General features: G+C 37.7%; 1 pseudogene; it reads left to right on the top strand.

Moving 5' to 3' along the window:
- Positions 1-1,023: 1,023 nt before the first annotated feature.
- LOC140595273 (cAMP-regulated phosphoprotein 19 pseudogene) lies at positions 1,024-19,300 on the top strand (annotated as a pseudogene).
- Positions 19,301-19,614: the final 314 nt, after the last annotated feature.

Below are 19,614 nucleotides of genomic sequence, written 5' to 3'. Positions count from 1 at the left end.
TGGGGATAGGTATTTTTCATCAACTTCCTCCTGATTCTCAGACAACTGACTGATGAAACTGACCTTGGCCACGGTATTGAACCACACAGGCAAAAGAAGCCACTTAGATGTTGGTTTGCTGTTTTGTTTTGTTTTGTTTTGAGACCGAACAAGGCCTAAAAATTGTTCTGCCTTGATTGCTGTTGTTACTTTTCTAGAAATGGTCTCTTCCTATTTTAGACAAGGATGTAACATCTGCCTGTTCTATCTCAAAGCTCTTGTGGGAGCCAAATGCAATAATGTTCATAAATGCATTTTGAAAAACACAAATATGTGGATATTCAAACCACATATTGCTATTATCGTGGCTGTTGCTTTACTTTTTTTTAAGTATTTAAAATTCATTTAAGTAATCTCAACACCCAGTGTGGGGCTTGAACTCAGGACCCAGAATCAAGGGTTGCATTCTCTTGCAACTGAGCCAGCCAGACACCTCTCATTGCTCTTGCTTCAAAAACCTGTTTATTGGAAAAGCTCAAAGTTTTTAAGATTCATTTTGGCTTCTTCTACTCATTCTCTTCCCAGGGTGGGTAATGCCTACATCTCAAGAGGAGGCCTCTTCTTTATGACTTTGAGATCTGTACCTTCTTTTTTTTTTTTTTTTTTTAATTTTTATTTATTTATGATAGTCACAGAGAGAGAGAGAGAGAGAGAGAGGCAGAGACGCAGGCAGAGGGAGAAGCAGGCTCCATGCACTGGGAGCCTGATGTGGGATTCGATCCCAGGTCTCCAGGATCGCGCCCTGGGCCAAAGGCAAGCGCCAAACCACTGCGCCACCCAGGGATCCCGAGATCTGTACCTTCATCTCACTTTCCTGAAGCCTGAGTTCAGGCCTTTCTCTTCGCAGGCCAAGGACATAGCCTTCACACTTATCTCCATGTGCCACTTACTTTTGTCAGATCTTTCAGACATACCTCTTATCACCACATCACTCTCTGTGTGAGGCACAGAGCTCTCAGCCCACACTACGGGCCTCCTGTCACCATGACACTGTTCCTCATTGGCCGATCACCCCACCAGCCTTATGGCCCTTCTGCCCAGACCCATAGCTCTACTGAGGTCTTGCCCCTGTCCTCCTTCTCCCTCTGTGCATGGAAGCAGAAGACGTGGGTCTTTTCTCTGATGGTTGCCCATGACTGCTCACTCTCAACTTTCTTCAATACTTTCATGCTAGATATATTGCATCCCTCTCTCTGTCTTAAATATTGACTTGAAATCATTATCTGGTCATTTTTAAAAATCATAGTTGTCACTAACCAAAGATACATTTAATCAACACAATTGTGGGGCGACCGGGTGGCTCAATCGATTGGGTGTCTGCCTTCAGCTCAGGTTATCATCTTAAGGTCCTGGGTTCGAGTCCTGCATTGGGTTCCCTGCTCAGCGGGGAGTCTGCTTCTCCCTCTGCCTCCTCCTGCTTGTGCTCTCTCTCTCTTTTCTCTCACTCTCAAATAAATAAATAAAATCTTTTTAAAAAATCAACACAATTGCTCAGCAAAGTAAGTATAATAATCCTATTTTATGATTGAGGAAATTGAAGCTCAATGCTACACTGTGAAGGTCAGGGTCAATACCCACACCCACGCCCATGTGCTCCTTCTACCCCGGGTGCCCTGTGATATCTCCCCTATTAGATTGTGAGACACTGCATTCTGAGTCTTTTGACTTTCCACTATAAGTGGGATTTTGCCCTAGATAGAAAAGAAAAGTGATATGTACAAACTCCTGACAGACACACACATTTTTGCCACCAATTATTAAATGCTGATAAATTCCAATGGATAAAGTGGTTAACTTGTATTTTGTGAGGAAAAAAAAAGAACAGAAATGTTCATGAAACTGTTACAGTTCTGGTAACAGTGCACGTCCATGTTAAAAATAAAGGCTGAAAATGTTCCATTTCCGGTAGGTTAAGTCTGACTCTGTGCCATTAAATATCTACATTAAATGAAGTATCATACAGTCTTAAGATTTCTTCATTTACATGAAAAGACTCCAGGGTGTAACACTTTAATCTATAAAAAGTACTAACTAAAAGTAACCGTTACCATGGCAACACACTGCATGCATTAGTAGCCTCCAAAGGCAAAGCACTTTGGAAATGAGCATTTAAAGATACCCAGACTAATCGAAACTCTAGGGAATGGATTTTAAATCACTGTTAATACTTGGAGCTTCATCCTTAGGTTCAGAAGTAGATCACAGAGCTTGCCCCACACATACACTATTTTTAAATTAAAGGACAGTATTTCATTAGTGACTGATTGCTAATTTTCTACATGTATTTTTTTGAGAAACTCAAAAAATGGATTTTAAAATGTGTCTAGATGCATAAGGTCCACAAATAACTGTGACAATTTGTCTAAAGAAGAGCCAGCGGTTGTAGAGTACTCCCCCTAAGTGAAGTCATATTACAATGTTGGAACAGTAGGAAATTTGGTTCTGGCAGAGGAGATAAATGCAGCCTGCAGCTGAGCCTACAAACTACCACATGCAGGCCCAGGACAGGCACAAGAGAGCAGTGACACTCCAAACCAGAGAGGAAAGATCAATGTGTTAGCAGCAATGATTAGGAAAACCGCCTCAATAAATGGACAGCAAAGAGTTGGATCCCTACCTCACACTATACAAAAAAGGCAAGGTCCTACTGGGTTTAATACCTAAATATGAAAAGTAAAATCATAAAACTTTACAAAAAAGTGACAGAAAATGTCTTGGAGACCTCAGGGAAGAGATTATTTAAGCAAGATCTTTTTGTTTTGTTTTGTTTTTTAAGTTTTACTTATTTAAGTAATCTCTACACCCAAAGTGAGACTCAAACTCACTCGAGTCACGTGGTCTTCCAACTGAGCCAGCCAGGTGCCCCTTTAAACAATATCTTAAATGCACAAATGAAAGGGCAAAATATGATGGATAAGACCACATAAAAACTAAACATTTCTGTTCAGTGAAGCCATCTTTGTCAAAGTTAGCAGAAAACAATAATCTAGGAGAGGACATTTGAAATGAATAAAACTGACAAGGGATTGTTCTGCCTGGGAGAGTCTGCTGCAGTGATGAAAATGTGCCAGGTCTGGCTGGTCATTAGCTACTTGTGGCTACTGAGCACATGAAATGTGATGAGTGTAACTGACTAGCGTAACTGAACCCCTGAATTCTTAATTTTATTTACCTATATAATTAATTGTAACTCTAATAGCAGCATGGGACTAGTGGCTATCCTATTGGATGGCACAGATCTAGCATGTACAAAGAACTCTACAAATCAATAAGACAGAAAACTCAAAAAATGAATGGGGGAGAAAAGATACTTCATATCTAAACTCTTTACCTTGATTCTTCTCCACATTCTCATGTGATGTGCATGGGCCCTGGCTTTGTGGGAACTTGTATATTCAAGTTCATTTTATTTATTTATTTATTTTTCAAGTTCATTTTAAAGAAGAAATAGGGCACCTGGGTGGTTCAGTGGTTGAACATCTGCCTTTGACTCAGGTTGTGATCTTGGAGTCCTGGGATTGAGTCCTGCATCATCAGGCTCCCTATGGGGAGCCTGCTTCTCCTTCTGCCTATTTCTCTGCCTCTCTCTCTCTCTGTCTCACATGAATAAATAAATAAAATCTTAAAAAAAATAAATAGGGGCAGCCCAGGTGGCTCAGCGGTTTAGCACCACCCTCAGCCTGGGGTGTGATCCTGGAGACCCGGGATCGAGTCCCACATGGGGCTCCCTGCATGGAGCCTCATTCTCCCTCTGTCTGTGTCTCTGCCTTTCTGCTGTGTCTCTCATGAATACATACATACATACATACATACATACATAAGAAATAGATTTATCAACTGCTTGATGAGAATCTGAGACTGTAGATAAAGAGCCCAGTGCTATTTCCAATTCCAAACCAGCTAACAGGGTACATCTTACATTCTTTTAATAAGTGTATTCTTTAATCCCCATCATCTATTTGACTCATTCTCCCACCCACCTCCCCTCTGATCACCATCAGTTTGTTCTCTAGACTTAAGAGTTTGTTTCTTAGCTTCTCTCTCTCTCTCTCTCTCTCTCTCTCCCCTTTGCTCTCTTGTTTTGTTTCTTAAATTCCATTTATGAATGAAATCATATGGTATTTGTCTTTCTATGACTGACTTATTTTACTTAACATTATACTGTCACGCTCCATTCATGCTGTTGCAAATGGCAAGATTTCATTCTTTTTTAGGGCTGAGCAATATATTCCATTTAATGGAATTATCACCTCTTTATCCATTTATCCAGTGATGGACGCTTGGGCTGCTTCCATAGTTTGGCTGTAGATAATGTCACAATAAACACAGGGCTGTGTGTATCCCTTTGAATCAGTGTTTTTGTATTTGGGGGTAAACACCTAGCAGTGCGATTACATTATAGTAGTGTGATCTCTATACACAAAAAAACTTAAAATGCATGAAAGACCTAAATGTGAGACCTGAAACCACAAAAATCCCTGGAAAGAGTACAGGCAGTAATTTCTCTAACACTGACCATAGCAGCATTTTTCTCAATATGTCTCCTGAGGCAAGGGAAATAATAGCAAAAATAAACTATTGGAACTACATCAAAATTAAAAGTTTCTGCACAGGAAGTGAAACAGTCAACAAAACTCAAAGACAACCTACAGAATGGGAGAAGGTACTTGCAAATAACATATCTGATAAAGGGTTAGTATCCAAGCTATATAAAGAACTGATACAACCCAACACCCAAAAAAACAACACGCATGTTAAATTCTTTTTGCTGTTTACATATGTAAGAAGAAATGTGAACTTCTTGTAAAGCTTTCAGCCAAAGAGAAAATAGAAGAAAGTATAATTTACTACTTAAACTGAACAGAAGGATATTTTGGATTATTCTTATCGTCATACCCTTAGAGATAGATAATCCCGGTAGAGTGACCGAAAGAAAGGGGACTAGTCACATACATAGCAGATGAGGGGTTCTCCGTGGGAAGGCAGGAGGGAATTTAGTCCTGCATGCCGGGGAAATGGCATTGAAGCCATATGGCTGTGCAGATAATGTCACTGAAGAGGAAATATAAATAAAAATAACATCGTTCTGCCCGGCAAAACACTTTGAGGGAAGAACTATTTGTTCCCCGTATTAGGTCACAAAAGCAGGTAGTTTACCATGCCAGAGGTAGTAAGATGAAGGATATGAAATTGTCCTGTACCCAGAACAAAAATGACTACTTAAGATGGTGCAACCTTTCAGCTCTCAACCAGAAAAAGCATCTGAACCCCCCTGAGAGATGAGAGGAGAAAGCACATGTTCCAATTTCAGGGATGAACAGGACAGACAAACTTCAGATCCCAAAGGGTGTGAATGGAGAGGCAAGAACAGCCAAGAGTCTGCAGAGATATTTAGCAACATGGAGTGAGCTATACTGCACACACAGCCCTCAGGCATTGGCACCGTCACACACACACACACACACACACACACACACACACACACACGGAAATAAAAAGAAGTCCAAAAGCCCAATGACTATCCTGACAATAGACGCCATTGGTCTTCAGGGCTCCAAGCCAAGCATAGTGGCTTAAACATATTTTTGTTGAATTGATGAATCTTTAGAGTAAGTAAAGAGGCTATGGGAGCATGCAGGCAGTGCCCACTGGTGGTCATGGGTGCTCAGGGGTGTGGGGAAGCCTGCAGGAGGGGGCCATTTGGCCCAAGTGTGGTATAAAGTGCAGGGGTGCCCAATACTAAACTCAGGTTTGATTGGCTACAAAATCTACTCTGTTTTATATTTTATGATGAATGATAATGGTTATGTCTTCTTTCATTAAAAATGTATAATAAAAATTGGGGGAAAAACAAGACAAATATACTGGGTGATTTCAAAATTAAAGCTCAGCATCTGTGTCGTTAAAAAAGTATATCATAAAGAAATGTTCTGTTTGGTTCTGAAACACCAGAAAAATGGTGTAAGTGTTCAAAATAACACTGCCTCTCTATAAAACTTCTTGTGCAGTTATTTGACTGAACTTCCCAAACAGTTGATTGGGCAGCTTGTTAATTTTTCTGTAACTGTAAGGATCGAATCTTTGATTTAGAAATGATCTTGGAGGCACCTGGGTGGCTCAGTCAGTTGAGCGACCAACTCTTGGTTTCAGCACAGGTCATGATCTTTGGGTCCTGGGAGCAAGCCATACCTCAGACTCTATGGTCAGCACAGAGTTGGCTGGAGTTTCTCTTCCCCTCTCCCTCTGCCCCTGCCCCACTCTCTCTCTCTCTCATATGAATAAATAAATCTTTTAAAAAAATGATCTTGATGTCATTTAAAGCTTTGAGTCAGGGATGCCTGGGTGGCTAAGTGGTTGAGCATCTGCCCTTGGCTCGGGTGGTGATCCCGGGGTCCTGGGATCAAGCCCCACATCAGGCTCCCTGCAGGGAACCTGCTTCTCCCTCTGCCTATGTCTCTGCCTCTCTCTCCCTGTGTCTCTCATGAATAAATAAATAAAATCTTAAAAAACAAACTTTGAGATAGACAAAGCTGGAATAAAATTGGCTTCAGCCATTCAGTGAAGTGTGGGCTTCAAGCCTCTTCACTTCCATGCATCTCAATTTTCTCATCTGTAGTATGGCTTGCTTCGAAAAGGAAATAAATGGAAATATCCATGTCTGTTTTCTTCTCTTTGGAAGGGATTTCTATCCACTTGCCAGCCCTTTCTTTTTTTTTTTTTTTTTAATTAATATTCTTTCAGTATAGTAGCTCTTTTTGTTTCAAATTTGATTTCTTTCTTTTTTTTTTTTTTTTAAGATTTCAGCCCACTAAGGCCTCAGCTGACTACTTCCTTGGTGTTCTGTTCCTAGATCCCCAGTTTCCTCCAGAGCCCAGCTGTAGCTGTAACTGGAGTGATCTCAATTTTCATGGCCTGAGCTCTGAGGCCCTGCAGACTACGGAAGATGAGAAAGAGTTTTATCCCTCTTTCAACAGCCCTACAGAATTACAAAATGAGAATTATGCCTTGAAGTTATTTCAGAGCAGCATGCTTTTTGTTTTGTTTTGTTTTGTTTTTATTGTGGTAAAATACATATATCATAGAATTTACCATCTTAACCATTTTTCAGTGTACAGTTCAGTGGGGCTAAATACACTCATGATATGTAGCCATCACCACCATCCGCATTCAGAACTTTGTCTTGCAAAACCAAACGTCTGCACCCATGAAACACTAACTCCCCATTCCTCTCTTCTCTTAGCCCCCGGCAGCACCATTCTACTTTCTATGCATTTGACTCCTCTTAGAAAACTTATTTAAATGGCATCATACAGTATTTGTTTTTTTTATGACTGGCCTATTTCACTTAACACAATGTCCTCCAGGAACCGTAAGGTTCATCCACATTGTATGTAGCAGGTGTCAGAATTTTTTTCCTTTTTAAGACTGAATAATATACCATTGTGTTCACAGACCACAAATATGCAGAGCAGTGTCTTTAATATGCTCAATTTTCCTTTGCCTGTTCAGAGAAAATGTTTTTCTCCAAAATCCTAAAATTTTTGTTCAGGTTGTTTACAGTATGTCTTCTGAGAACTGATGTTCTTTAGCAGACAGTACAAAATAATATCAAAGAATTTGTTGATGCTTAGGTTCAATCATCCACTCATAATGTAGTAACTTTCCCTTCTGGTATCTTATTTGCTTGGAGATAAAAATAGAGAATAGAGACTTCAACCTCAGAGCAAAGAGCAGCTTATTGTATTTATTTAGTGTGTTATAATTAAAACTGTTGTGAATGCAGCAGCTTCATTTTGCAGAGGCTGAGAAACCTTTTTTCAGTTTGGTTCAAGTAAGTTCACACTTCCTGAATTCCGTTTGGTGTTTTAAGATCTAAAAATAAACCTGGGATTAAAAACAAAATGCAGCCACACCACTGTGGCATACCTGGGCTCGTGCTCGAACAAAAGGGTGTGTGCAATGCCTAGCATGTGCCCAAATGACACATTCATAAACCCAGCTGAAGCTCTGGACTACATTTGAGAGCAGGGGTGTGTTATTGCTCACACATGTTTTTTTCCCCACTTTAGATTGAGGTCAGCTCTCTGACCCATCATCCACTGTACTCTCACCCTTGGGATTGAATTCTTTGAGATTAATTGAAAGATTATAAGAATAAAAAAGAAAATTTGTCATCAAGAGAAGGTCACTAAAGGATACTCATTTTACTTGTCACCAGAGTTTTGGAGATGGCAGGAGCCTTAGAGTCAATAGGAACACCTATCATTGGGGTCTTTCTAGCATAACACCTCAATGTACATGGGAATCTTCCATCAGATGGGGGGCACTCTCCTGCCCCTGTGTAGCCTGGAGGCTGGCACATTGACTCCTGGGACACAAATCTTGAGTGTCATGATGCAGGAAACTGGGCAGGGTCAGAGTTCAGAGGTCATATTGTCCTGGTGGCAGCAGCTTCAGTGACTGCAGCTATATCACATCAGGACTTTTTTTGCTTCCTTCCTACTTATTCACCTTCCAGAGCTTCCTGGTCCTGCTGCTCTAGAGGGTAGTATGTGTTTGTGAGCACAGATACCATGAGCCACAGCATCCTGGAGTTTTCAGGAAAATCAGGAAAAGTAGCCCTGGTAGGGAAACAAAGTTGGGTCAGATTCCAGATCTGACTCTTATAAATCATGTGGCCTTGGACAAGCATTTTGCCCCACTGTGTTTTTCCTTCCTCATTTTTTCAGTGGGGCATAAGCCTTGCCTTGCATGGTTACTCTCAAATGAGACCTGAATGTCTCTTTAAACTGTAACACACTATACATCCAAGAGAGGAATTTTTTTGTTGTAAACCCAAAGCCCACCAGCCACACCAGACATGGATTTGAAATGGCTTCACATTTTAAATTATCCTGCCGCTTGACCCACCCTAGACTGCTAAAAGTGTCATCACCTCTCCATTCTATGCCTGGATGGACAGCAGTAGATCAGAAAGACTGGCTTAATCCAGGCACTCCAGTTCCTCTAGTGCCATGCCTCAAACATCTGCCTCATCTATACTTCCCTATGCAGCAATGTCCAGAGGAAGTGAGAAAGATTCCCTTCCACAGCTCTCTCAAAAGAAAAATATCTTTCCTGGATTGCCTAACAAATTTCTCAGCCTGTTCACTAGCCTGAATTAGATCTTATACCCATTTGTGAACTGATTTAGAGCAAAGAGAGTGGGTCATCCCTTGACCAACCTCAAGTCTGGGGTTGGAATCCACTTCTCTTAATGCACAGGAGTTCCGTGGGTAGAGGTTTGGGAAGAAGAACTGCACAAGCCAGAGCTCTATTAGGAAGGAGGGAATGGTGAATGTATGCTGTACATGCATAGAAGAGTCTGGATGAAAATGCAGAACAGTATATCCAGTATGTGGTTATTTTTTTGTAAAAAAAAAAAAAGAGAGAGAGAGAGAAATACATATTTGTGTATGCATAAAATACATTTGGAAGGATAAATAAGAAACTGTTCGTATGGCTACCTCATGGGAAGGACAAAGGTGTCCGGAGACAGGGATGGGGAAAAAACTTTTCACTCGACACTTATTTATACTTTAAAATTTTGAACTATGTGTTATACAGCAGATTCCAAAAATTGATGAATTAAAAAATTAAAATAAAAATGGACTTTCGGAAGCATGGAAGTATGATGAGACATAGGCACTTTCTGGACACTTTCAAGGACTTAGCTACAGATTCAGTAGAGGCTATACTTACTTATTCATCTAAGAGCCCAGTGGTTAACTCTTGGGTCAAATAATTACACACACACACTCACAGTGAATATTAATTTTCAGAGGAATGCAGTCTGAGTTCACACTTAGGAAGGGAAATCTTTTCCTAATGCTTCAAAATTTGAACTTTAGTCTCCATCTCTGATGGAGAGAATCCTTTTCATGATTATGCAAGGGACGACATGCTCCCCTCTACCATTCTCAGCCTCTAAAGAAACCCACGGTGATTTCACACCCACCCCCCACAAAGGGACCTTTGGCAATATTGTGAAGACATCCTTGGTTTCAGAACTTGGGTGTGCTATGTGTATTTAGTGGGGAGAGGACAAGAATACTGTTATACATTCTTAAATGTACAGGACAGCTCCCAACAAAGAATTATCACTCCCAAAATGTTGAAGTGCCTAGGTGACTCAGTTGGATAAGGGTCCAATTCTTGATCTCCGCTCAGGTCTTGATCTCAGAGTTGTGAGTGAACACTGCTTTAAAAAAAAATGTCAATGGTTCCATTTTTGAGAAATACCTGCAAATAAAGGAAACTATGTGGAAAGTTATGATATCCTGGAACAAGCAATGCCCTAGAATTTAATAGAGTGAAGACACTAATCAATAATTACTTTAAATGTGAATGATCTAAATATAACAATTAAAAAACAGAGTATTACTGTAGGTAAAAAAAGAAAACTCTTTTGTTTTATTAGACCAAATGTTTTTTAGACTATATGTTGTCTATAAGAAAACGATTTTAAATATAAAGATACAGATGGATTAAAATAAAAGAGATAGATCAACAAATGGTGCTGAAAAACTGTTAATCCGCATGCAAAAACATTGAAGTGGAACCCTTACCTTACACTATCCACAAAAATCAACTTAAAAGGATCCGAGGGCTAAAACTGTAAAACTCTTAGAAGAAAACATAGAAGAAAAGCTTCATGAAATTGAATTTGACAAGGATTTCTTGGATATAACAACAAAAGAAATTAAATAAATTAGACTACATCAAGATATAAAACTTTATGCATCAAATGATGCTATCAGGAGACTGGAAAGACAACACTCAGAATGGGAGAAAATATTTGCAAATCACTTATTATTATATCCAGAATATATGGAGAGCTCCTAAAACTCAACAACAAATAATCCAATTTAAAAGTGGGCAAAGGATTTGTATTTTCCTGATGGTAAGTGATGTGGAGTGAAATAAGTCAATCAGAGAAGGACAATCATCATATGGTTTCACTCATATGAGGAATATAAGAAATAGTGAAAGGGATTATAAGGGAAAGGAGGGAAACTGAGTGGGAAAAATTAGAGAGGGAGGCACCTGAGTGGCTCAGCGTTTGAGTGTCTGCCTTCAGCTCAGGGCATGATCCCACGGTCCGGGATCAAGCCCCACATTGGGAGCCTGCTTCTCCCTCTCCCCCTATCTCTGCCTCTCTCTCTTTCTCTGTGTCTCTCATAAATAAATAGATAAAATCTTTAAAAAAAAATTAGAGAGGGAGACAAACCATGAGAGACTCCTAACTCTGGGAAACAAAGGGTTGCAGAAAGGGAGATGGGTGGGAGGATGGGGTAATTGAGTGACAGGCAGTAAGGAGGGCACCTGATGGGATGAGCACTGGGTGTTATCCTATATGTTGACAAATTAAATTTAAATAAATTTTTTAAAAAAGAAACAAGAGATGGAAAAAATAAAAAATAAAAGTGGGCAAAGAATTTAAATAGACTTTTCTCCAAGGAAGATATACAAATGGTCAATTACCATGGAAAAGATGCTCAAATCACTAGTCACTGAAGGGATGTAAATCAAAACCACAATAAGATACCATTTCATACCCAATAGAATGGCTATTATAAAACAAAAGAAAACAAAACTCAGGAGGAGGTGTGGAGAAATTAGAACTCTTGTGCATTGTTGGTAGAAATGTTCAATGATGCTGCCACTAGGGAAAACAGTATTGTGTTCCTCAAAAAACTAAGTATATAATTACCATTTGATTCAGCAATTCCATTTATAGATATATACCTAGAAGAATTGAAAGCAGGGACTCAAACAGATATTTGTATACCAATATTCATAGCATTATTCTCAGTAGCCAAAAGGTAGAAACAACCTAAATGTCTATCAGCAGATAAATGGATTTTTAAAATAAACACATACAATGGAATATTATTCAGCCTTAAAAAGGAATGAAATTCTGAAGCATGGCACAACACGGGAAATTTCCTAAGTGAAGTAAGTTAGACAGAGAGGACAAATATTGTATGATTTCACTTATGTAAATGTCTTAGTTAGGTTTGGCTGCTATAACAATATACCATAAACTAGGTGGCTTATAAACAACAGAAATATATTTTTCAGTTTTGGAGACTGGAAAGTCTGAAGTCAGGGTGCCAGCATGATTGGTTGCTGGTGAGAGCCATCTTCCAGATTGTAGACTTCTGACTTCTTATTGTATCTTTATGTGGTAGAGAGCAGAGAAGGGTAAGCAAGCTTTCTCATGACTCTTATAAGGGCACTAATCTCATTCATGTGGGCTTCACCTATATGACTGCATCTAATCCTAATTATGTCCCCAAATAGCCACCTTCCAATACATCACACTGGGAGGTAAAATTTGAGATAGAAATTTTGAGGGAACATACAAATTGAATCCATGGGGCAGATGCGTGGCTCAGTGGTTGAGCATCTGCCTTTGGCTCAGGGCATGATCCTGGGGTCCTGGGATCTAGTCCCACATTGGGCTCTTTGAGCCTGATTCTACCTCTGCCTGTGTCTCAGCCTCTCTCTCTCTCTCTCTCTATTTCTCTCATGAATAAATAAATAAAACCTTAAAAAATTGAATCCATAACATTGAGATACCCAAAATAAGCAAATTCACAAAGACAGAAAGTATAGTAACAATTATTAGGGGTTGATGGGAAAGAATAATGAGAAGTTATTGTTTGATAGGTACAGAGCTTCTGTGATCAATGCTTCTGTAATGGAATATTTCTGGAAACAGTGGTAATGGTTGCACATTGTGAATGTATGTACTGCCATTGAATTGTATATTTAAAATGGTTAAAATTATAAATTTTATATTATGCGTATTTTGCCATAATAATAAAATATGTAAGTAAAAGAATGGAGAAAAACATACCATGCTAACACTAAGAAAGTGTAAGTAGCCACATTAGTTTTGCACAAAGCAGACTAGATAGCAAGGAAATTTTTCAGGGGTAAAAAGGATCAAAATTATAAAGGGGTCAGTTACCCAAAAGACATAACAATTCTTAATATAGATGTACCAAAAAGAAAGCATCAAAATATGTGAAATGTGATAACTAAAAGAGAGCAGGGCTGGGTATACTAATATGAGGTTGGGCCTCAAAACAAGTCCTAACAAATTCAAGAAGACTGAAATCATACCAAGTATCTTTTCCAGTCATAATGGAGTGAAACTGGAAGCCAATGGCACAGCGGAAACTGGAAAATCCACAAATATGTGGAAATTAAACAGTACACTCTTAAACAACTAATGAGTTAAAGAAAAAGTTGCAAGAGAAATTAGAAAATATCTTGAGACAAAATAGAAATGAAAATACAAATACTAAAACTTAAGGGATGTAGCAAAAGCAATACAAAGAGGGAAGTGGGTAGCTAAAAATGTCTATATTAAAAAAGAAGAAGCAGGGTACCTGGGTATCTCAGTTTGGTTAAGCATCTAGCTCTTACTTTTGGCTCTGGTCATGATCTCAGGTTCATGAGATTGAGCCCTGCTAGGCTCCCCACTGCACGTGGAACCTGCTTAAGATCCTCTCCCTCTCTCTCTGCCACCTCCAATTTGCACATGCTCACTCTCTCTCTCAAAAATAAAAAAATAAAATAAAAATAAAAAAGAAGAAAGACCTCAGATAAATAACCCAAAATAACTGTAAAAAGGACAAATTAAGCCCAAAGGTAGCAGTAGAAAAGATCAGAGCAAAGATAAAACAAAATAGAGAACAGAAAAACAACAGCAAAAACATCAATGAAATTAAGAGTGGTTTTTTAATCAACAAAAGTGATAAATCCTCACTAGATTAACTAAGAAAGAAAAACTTCAAATCAGAAAGAAGAGACATGAAACCTGATGTCACAGAAAGTCAAAGGATTATAAAAGAATACTATGAAAAATTCAACTATTGGATAATTCCTAAAATCACACAGTTCACAGAAATAATGAATCATGAAGAAATAGGAAATTTGAATAGTATCTGGTTAGGAGTTAGGTCAGTAACCAAAATCTGCACGACAAAAAAAGCCCTTAACCAGATAAGCTCACTGAAGAATTCTACCAAACAGTTAAGAAAGAATTAATGCCAATCCTCCTGAAACTCTTCCAAGAAATTGAAAAGGAGAGAACACTTTGTAACTCATTCTATGAGGCTTGCATTGCCTTACACCAAAGGCAGATAAAGGCACTACAAGAAAGCTACAAAGCAATATCCCTGGTGAATATTGACCCAAAAATATTCATTAAAAATACTAGCAAACCAAATTCACCAGCATATTAAGAGGATTATACACAATAACCAAATGGGTTTATTCCTGAAATGCAAGGATGGTTCAATGTATGAAAATCAATGTAATACTCCACATTAACAGAAAGAAGGACAGAAAGCCTGTGATCATTTCAATTGATACAGAAAAAGCATCTGACACAATTCAACACCCTTTCGTGATAAAAAATACTCAATAAATGAAGATTAGAAACTTCCTCAATATAATAAAGGCCATTTATGAAATACTATAGCTAACATCATAATCAATGGTGAAAGATGGAAAGCTCTTCATCTATGAAAAGCAAGGATCTCTACTCTTGTCACATCTATTGAACACAGTATTGAAAATCCTGACTAGAGCAATGAGGCAAGAGGAAAACTCAAAGGCATTCAAATGGGAAGAGAAGAAAATTATCTATGTTTAGAGATGAGATGATTATATGTAGAAAACCCTAGACACCGCCAAAAAAAAAAAAAACCTGTTGGAACTAATAAATGGATTCAACAATTTTATTACAACAGCATTGAAAAGAATAAAATATTTAGGAATAAACCTGAGGCAAAAGACTTATACACTGAAGATTATAAATCAGTGCTGAAAAAGTTAAAGAAGACACAAAATGAAACAGACATAAATAGAAAGTCATCCTATGTTCATGGGTTAGAGGACTTAATATTGTTAAGATATCCCTGCTATCCAAAATGATCTACAGATTCAGTGCAGCCCTTATCAAAATCCCTGTGGCATTTTGTTTTTCAGAAATAGAAAATGTTATTTTAAATTCATATGGAATCTCAAGGGACCCTGAAGAGCCGAAACAATTTTGAAAATAGAAGAACGAAGTTGGAGGATTCTCGCTTCCTGATTTCCAAATGTAGTACAAAGGAAGGTATAGTAACCAAAACAGTGTGATATTGGCATAAAGACAAATAGACCACTAAAATAGAATAGAAATCTCAGAAATATACCTTTATGTATATGTTCAAGATTTTCAATAAGAGTGCCAAGACCACTTCATGGGGAAAGGATAATCTCTTCAACAAATGGTGCTGGCAACCTGGATATCCATATGCAAAATAATGAACCCTTATTTTACACCATTAAAACATCCATTAAAACAAACAGAAGTTTGTTTTTTTTTCTTTTCAACTACTCTCACCCTCAACACTTCTGGCCAGCCACCCAATGTGTTGGTTTTTCCATACCAGCCAATTCTCTAGTTCTCAGTAGATGCTAATTGATTGGTGTCCTGCAACTTAATTCAGTTCTGACCCTAACTGCCTGTATTTGGCACAGATCCCACAAGTTAAGGGCTCAGTCTCACAACACATACACTAATCACAACCTCAAGGTGTCACCTGTGCTTTTGACTAACTGGCTGTAAATTGGAGTTTCCCACAATCCCCTTCTCAGGTTCAATAATTGACTAGAGTATCTCATAGAACTCAAGGAAACATTTGCTTACATTTACCTGTTTATTATAAGGGATACAACTCAGAAACAGCCAGTTAGAATAGATGCACAGGACTAGTATGTGGGAAGGGTTGTGGAGCTTCCATACCCTCTCTAGGCACACTACACTTCTAGTACCTCTATGTACTCCCCAATATGGAAGCTCTCCAAACCCCTTCATTAGAATTTTTATGGAGGCTTTATTACATAGGTATGATTGATTAAATCATTGGACCATTGTTGATTAAGTCAATCTCTAGCCTCTTTCTCTTCCTCAGAGGTCAAGAGACAGGGCTGGCAGTTCTAAACCTCTGATCATATGTTTGGTTCCCCTGGCAATCATTATTCTTCCCATCCTTAGAGGCTTTCCAAAAGCCATCTCATTAACAGAAGCTCAGGTGTGGTTGAAAGGGCTTTTTATAAAAAACAAAAAGTGCATCTTTCACCTTTATCACTCTTACCACTTAGGAAATTCCAAGGATATTAGTAGCTTGCTATCTGGAAAGGGGATGAAAACCAATTATAAATTTATTATAAATCGTAATTACACCATATACAAAAGTTAACTCAAAATCTGTTAAAGACCTAAATGTAAGACATAAAAATATAGCATTTCTAGAAGAAAACATAGGGAAAACTTCATGACACTGGGGTTTGGGTGATTTCTTGGATACAGCAACAGACAGACAAAACAGAAATAGACAAATGGGGCCACATCAAACTTCAAACTTTGTGCATCAAAGGATTCAGATTGGCAAAATGAAAATTTCTAAATTTCAACTGTTTCACCACAGTTGAATATACTTAATACTGCTGAACCATACACGTTAAAGTAGATAAGAAGGAAAGGCAACCTGGCTGATATTTGCAAATGGCATATCTGATAAGGGGTTAATATCCAAAATATATGAAGAACCTGTGCACCTTACATAACACTAAAAAAAAAAAAAAACAAATGATGCAACCAAACTGAGCAAAGGATCTGAATGGACATTTGGCCAAAGGAGACATACAGATACCCAATAGATACATGAAAAAACACTGAATATCACTATTATCAGGAAAATACAAATCAAAACTACAATGAAATATCACCTTACACCTGTTAAAATGGCCAGGATCAAAAAGACAGGAAATAACAGGTATTAGGTGGTGATGTGGAGAAAAGGAACCCTCATGTACTATTGATGGGAATGTAAATTGGTGTAGCCACTGTGGAAAACAGTGTGGAGGGTCCTTAAAAATTTTAAATAGAATTACCATATGACCCAGTAATTCCACTACTGGGTATTTACCCAAAGAAAATGAAAAGCCTAATTCAAAAAGATACATGCACCCTTATGTTTTACAATAGCCAAAATATGGAAGTAATCCAAGTGCCTATTGATAAATGAATGGATATATACACACATCTTTATCCATTTATTGGACAAAAAAAGACAAAAAAAATATAGGCTCTTCAATATAGAGAACAAACAGTGGTTGCCAAAAGGGAGGTGAGTAGAGGGATGTGAAATGGATAAAGGGATTAAGGGTACATCTATCTTCATGAACATGCATAGAATTGTTGAATCATTATATTGTACACCTGAAACTAATTTAGCATTGTATGTTAATTTACTTGAATAAGAAGAATATCATGAACAACTTTATGCTCACATGTTTGACAACTTAAATGAAATGGACCAACTCCTTGAAAGACACAATCAAAAAAAAAAAAAAGAAAAGACACAATCTACCAAAACTCATACAATGAGAAACAGATATCTGAAAAGATCTACATCTATTAGAGAAATTGAATTCATAATTAATAACCTTCAAAACAGGAAGCATCCAATTCAAATGGTTTCATGGGTGAAGCCAATTAACCATTTAAGTAAGAGTGATACCAATTCTCTACAGTCTATTTCAGAAGATCAAAACAAAGAGAACACTTCCTAACTCATTCTATGAAACCAGCATAACACTAATACCAAACTAGACAAAGACGTTATAAGGATTTAAAGTTATAGATCAACATCCCTCATGAACATACATGCAAAAATACTAAAAAATATGAGTGAGTCAAATTCAACAATGTATAGAAAGAATTATACACAATGACCAACTGGGATTTATTCAAGAATGCAATACTGGTTCAGTATTTGAAAATCAGTTCATGTAATCTATCACATCAACATGCTAAAGAAGAAAACAACATGATCATATCAGCAGATGCAGAAAAAGCATCTGACAAAACCCAATATCCATTCAAGATAAAAATTCTCAGCAAACTAGGAATAAAGGGAACTTCATCAAACTGATAAAGAATGTCTACAAAAATTCTACACAATACTCAATGGTGAGAAACTAGATGCTTTTCCATTAAGATAGGAAAAAAACATAAATGTCCCCTCTTTTCAGTCCTATTCAGCATCATATTGGAAGCCCTTGCTGATGTAATAAGATGAAAAAGAAAAATAGAAAGTATACGTATTGGAAAGGAAGAAATAAAATTGTCTTTGTTTATAGATGGCATGATTATTTATGTAGAAAAAGTCTCAATTAATTAACAACAACAAAACAAATCCCTAGAACAAACTGGTGATTGTAGGAAGCTTACAGGGCATAAGCTTAATACATGATTTTGGGTCAGTTCCTTTCTTATATACTAGTAATTAAGAAGTAGGATTTATTTTAATTGAGATATAATTGACATATAACATTATATTCATTTCAGGTGTAATGTAATAATTCAATATTTGCACATACTGCAAAATGATCACCACAATATGTCTAGTTAACATCCATTACCACACAGAGTTACAAATAACTCATTTTTTCATGATGAGAACTTTTAAGATTCACTGTATCAGCAAGTTTCAAATATGCACTACGGTGTTATTAACTGTAGTCACCATGCTGTACATCACACCCCCATTCCTTATGTTATGAGAGGAAGTTTGCACCTTTTGACCACCTTCATCCCTTTCACTCATCCCACACCATCCAATTCTGTTAACCTCCAATCTGTTCTCTGCATCTAGTAGTTTGCTTTTATGTTTTTGTTTTCGATTTGCTTTATTTTAGATTCCAAATACAAGTGACATCATACAATATTCGTCTTTATTTGCCTAATCTATTTAGCATAAAGCCTTCAAGATCTATCCATGTTGGCAGAGCCAGAGAAGTGGAGTAAGAGGGAGAAGTAAGTCCACAGAAGTCCCTGAGGCAGTCTCTGTAGAGGAGCAGAAGGAAATAGAACATAAAGTGACTGGTCCAGAGAAAGCTAAAGAACAAAATCAAAAGCAAAACCCTCATTTGGGACAAAAGCCTGGAGGTTCAGATTTCTTAAGGAGACATTCGTAGAATGGGAAAAACTATTTTGATTCTGGAAATTGCAACATGGCTAAAGTAAGAATGAATAAGCAACTTTCTACTGCAACTGAGAATAAGACAGAGGTCACTGGTGACTACATTCACTGCACAGGACCTTCCTTAACAGAAACTAACCCTTGTTTCTAGCAAGCTGCCTGGCTGATTAAAAGAGGTGAACTGGAAAAAAAAATCCATCCATGTTGTTGCAAATGGCAAACTTTCATTCTCTTTTATGGTTGCATAATATTCCATTTTATATATACATATACATACACACACATATATGTATAGATAGTTTCCTTTTGTAGCCACTGACTGTGATCCCAAGACTTTCTGACCTTTGAGCAGCCCTATTCATTCAACTAGAAGTCAATAAGTAAGCTTTTCTAGGTGCAAAAAGTGGAGATCTGAATCAGATAATCTTTAAGTTTCTTTCAGATTCTATCATTCCCTGCTTGACTTAAAATAATATTGAAA

The sequence above is a fragment of the Vulpes vulpes genome, chromosome 14 (genome assembly GCF_048418805.1).
Source record: "Vulpes vulpes isolate BD-2025 chromosome 14, VulVul3, whole genome shotgun sequence".
NCBI lineage: Eukaryota > Metazoa > Chordata > Mammalia > Carnivora > Canidae > Vulpes > Vulpes vulpes.
Note: the sequence above shows the minus strand (reverse complement) of the source record. Positions and strands in the feature narration are given on the sequence as shown.